The following is a 4,385-nucleotide window of genomic DNA, read 5'->3' as shown; positions in this document are numbered from 1 at the left end:
AATTAACAGGCAAACTATGAAATGAGAGAAAATATTTGCAAACCATATACAGAGAAGGAGTTAATATCTAAAATATATAAGAAACTCTTGCAACTCAATAGCATAATAATAATAGTATAAAATAATAATAATAATAATAATAATAATAATAACTGGCAAGCAAAAAATAGACAAATACATTGAAATCAACAACAACTGACAGTGGCCAGAGGAGAGGGGAGAGGAAATAATGTGAGAAAGAAGGGAAAGGGATGTAAATGAACATGTATGAAGGACCCGTGGATGGAGCCAAGGGGGGTGGGATTTAGAGTGAAGGTGGGCATGGGTAGGGTAGGGGAAACTGGTGGTGGGAAAATGGAGACAATTGTATTTGAACATCAATGAAAAAAAGTTAAAAAAATATAATCCAGTTAAAAATGGGTGAAAAACTAAACAGATGTATAAATGGCCAAGAGGTACATGAAAAGTTGCTCAACACCAATAATCATCAAAGAAATGAAAATCAAAAGCACAGTGAAATATCATCTTATTACAGCATAGCAGCTTTGGTTTTGTTTGCAGAGTAAACGTGATGGAAACATCATCTTGTCTCATATGATTCTTCATGTGATGCTGTGTCTAACTGGCAACTCTCTGTTTTTCTAATTTTAGCACCATCCCCATTTTCTCCTATCTGCTCACCAAAAGTGAGTGTCCTTCTCCCTTTGTTCTCATTACACCACCCACATTTTCACTAAGCCAGTGAGCAGACCATATTATTAACATTTGTTTACAATTCTCTTCCTGTAAGAAACCGTAGGTTATTTAAAAAACAGGGATCACGTTTACCCCTTACAACTATTTATTGAGTGAAATGAATTCACAGATGACTGAATGAATAGGTGGACAAAGGCCCATGCTAGTACCGAAGGAAACCCAAATGTGTGGGGAGTTCTGGATATTAAAATCAAAATAGACATAGAGAGTGATGACCATCAAAAATATTCCACTTGTACAACCATTTTTGGTGGCCTTCTCCTTTGGCTAACATAGAACAATATACAGAGCAACTATCACTCCTTAAGCTCATTTGTTTTTAGTAGGTAAATGGAATTATTCTGATGAGTCATCATTATGTATCCATTCATATTATTCAATTATATATGCATACATATGTGTACATATACATACATATATATATATATAATTATAAAATAAATAAGGGAAGAAACGTGTTTGGCTGATGTAGTTACTGCTAACTTAGTGCTGAAGCTGGAAAAACCTGTCCTGACATTTGTTTTTTCTGTTTTTGTGTGTAAGTAGAGAGAAAGCCACCGGGAGCCTGTTCCGTTTTACACTGAGGGGCTTCCATCATGCTTTTAAAAGTGTTTTGGGTAAGACTGTTGCTTGATTTCTAAATATGAAGTTTGTATCTACTGGGCACATTTGCTCATCACCAAAGCCGCAGTTGAACCATTTCAGTGAAACTTTAATAATGGTTTCAGAAGACACTGTCAAGGAAAGCACGCCACTGGGTACTGTTATCCCTAAGGGCCTGGAGTTTAGGAAAACAAGTTGAGGACACAATAAAACATTTTAAGAAGAGCTTATATCAGTGCTTCACAGTAATACACCACCAAGTGTGAGTACAGGAGGAAGGTAATTACGTTTTATTACGTTATCTACATGCTATCTCATTGGGAATGTGCGCTCATAATTGTTTTGTGGGTACTTGCAAGAATCCAAGAATTATTAACACAATAAGGAACAAAGCATGAAGCAAAATATGTGATCACCAGAATATATACAGTTGACCCTTGAAAAATGTGGGGTGTAGGGGTGCTGATCCCCATAGAGTCAAAAATTCATATATGACTTTTGATTACCCCCAAAGTTCAGCTGCCCCTTCATATCCATGGGGGATCAATTCCAGGATCACCTGCAGATAACAAAACCTGTGGATGCTCAAGTCTCCTATGTAACATGGCATAGAGCAATGTATACAGTTGGCCCTCCACATCTATGAATGTAAGCCAGCCAGGCAACAAAGAGGGAGGCATAATAAAGCATAGACATAATTGATGTTTTCCAACTCAAATATTCATTTTATTTCCTTTTATCTCTCTTTCTCCCTCCCCACCTCCTTACTTTCATTCCTTCCTTTACATTTTAAAATTTTAATACCTTTTCTGCTACAGATCACCAGCTACAACTCAGGAAAATCTAATCTGAAAGTATTGTCAAAAGTTCTAATACCTTGAGCTCACTCTTCAGTGTTATGGCCCTTTTCCTAAATGGTAATTATATCATGGCTGTGGCAACCCCTTGGAATTACCAGTGAACCTATTTTTCCTTTCCCTCCAATTTTGAAAGATTCATATCCCTTTGCAGACCCAAGACTTTCAAAAAGCTTGATATCAGTGACATGTAATTCAGTGATTCAGAGTCCTTCTACATGCCATATTCCAAGCAAAATTATGAGAGGAAAAACAACAAAACAAGAAAGTAGAACAACAGCAAACAGGGTAACAGTGACTTGGCCACTGGAAATCATTGAAATCACTGATATAATTCACCTCCTTATTATCAACATTCTTTGAGAATTGTTGGTTAGGAAACCTGTATCTAATTGATCCACAAAAATCCAATGTACTTAAAAGTTTTAAAATAACTGGGTAACTATAGATTTTTCACTTACAAATATCACATTTTATACTAACTTAAACATACACAAACAAGAAGTCAGGGCCTTTCCAAGCTGGAAGGTTTTATACATTGTGGTGTCTCATGACTGATTGTCCTCGTTTCCTTTGCTCCACTTTTTTCAGGTTCAAAACACATTACCTTGGACACAGAAGTCAGGATGGGACCTCTGCCTGTGCCAGAAGGTTTACTTTACATGTGTCCATAGTATATCGAGAAGGATGTGGGTGTGGGGGGATGACATTTAAAGGCAGATCACAAAGCAGATTTCTGAATTGGGGTGTAGGCTTAACATTTCTCTTGCCCCTAAGTCCTCTCTTTATTAGGCTATAAGATGGAGGTTAATTTTCTTATTACAGGGCTTTTTAAGCCTTATCCCCAATGAAAGAGCCAGGAGTTTAGAAAATAGAGTATTAAGATTAAATAAAAATGGAATAGATTCTAATTTTATTTACTTTGCTACGGGATGAGAATATATTATGTGACCAAGATGGGGAAGCAGAAAATCTGAGATATGTCCTTAGGCTAATTGTTGGATGTGCCTAGTTCAGATGTGCAGCTCGGATAGGGATCCCTTCACATCCCCTTACATGCTGCCACACTGCCCCTGATCCAACAGGAAGACCTTACCTGTTATGAAGGGGCTCATCGCAAACAGAATGGACTTGCTAAATTTTTGAGATGTTTCACTTACATAGTAATTCATTTAGTACATAGTAGAGTGGCGTGGTATGAAGCAACCAGGAACGCAATTTCTGGATCCAGACAAACTGAATTCACAGCTCTGCTCCACCTTTTTCTACCTCCATGCCTGCAGGAAGTTTTCCATTGTCTTCCTCTGAGAACTGTGACAAGGAGAGCACCTACCATGTAAGGACACTTTGTAGTATTTTATGTAAAGCACTCAGACCCATGCCTGGCACATATTAAGCCTTTTATGAATATAATGTTTTTATATTTATTTATACTTAGTTAAGCATCTACTGTGTACCAGGCACTTTTCTAGGCAATGGGCATATAATGTTAATAAACCCAAAATCCCTGCACTATGAAATTTTTGCTATGTGAAAAAACCTACGTAATTATTCACCAAACTTCTTTACTCTCCCTTTTTCTTTAACATTAATTAATTAATTAGAGAAATAATTGACATATAACATTTCACTAGCTTCAGGTGTACAACATGATTCAATCTATGTGTACATGTGAAACGATCACCACAATAAATCTGGTTAACAGCCTCCATAACCTAATTACACACTTTTTTCTTGGGATGGGTCCTATCTTCCTTCTTGACGGACAGCTGAACTACGTATCTCCATCTTCCCTACAATGATGGCTGTCCACAGGACTGAGATGTAGTAAAAGTATTGTGAGAGGAAGTGATGTGAGCCGTTTTCAGATATGGCTCATATATATTTTCCACATGCCATCTGTTCTCTCGGTATTGCCTGCTAGCAATTTCAGATACAAGAAAGAACAAATACGAGATGCCAGGGTGAAATTTAAAGCCACAGGTCAAAGATGTCAGTTGTTTTTTTTTCCTGAATGACTGTGTGGGTCAGACCCTCATCCTACTTCCCCGCTGCCACTGACATTCGAACTTTGTACAGATAGGTAAACTATCTTCTACTGTATTATGTTGCTAAAATTACAAGACTATGTCTTACAGCATTTAGCATTACTTCTATTAATATGGACAG

This window comes from Desmodus rotundus, chromosome 5 (genome assembly GCF_022682495.2).
Source record: "Desmodus rotundus isolate HL8 chromosome 5, HLdesRot8A.1, whole genome shotgun sequence".
Classification (NCBI taxonomy): Eukaryota; Metazoa; Chordata; class Mammalia; order Chiroptera; family Phyllostomidae; genus Desmodus; species Desmodus rotundus.
Note: the sequence above shows the minus strand (reverse complement) of the source record.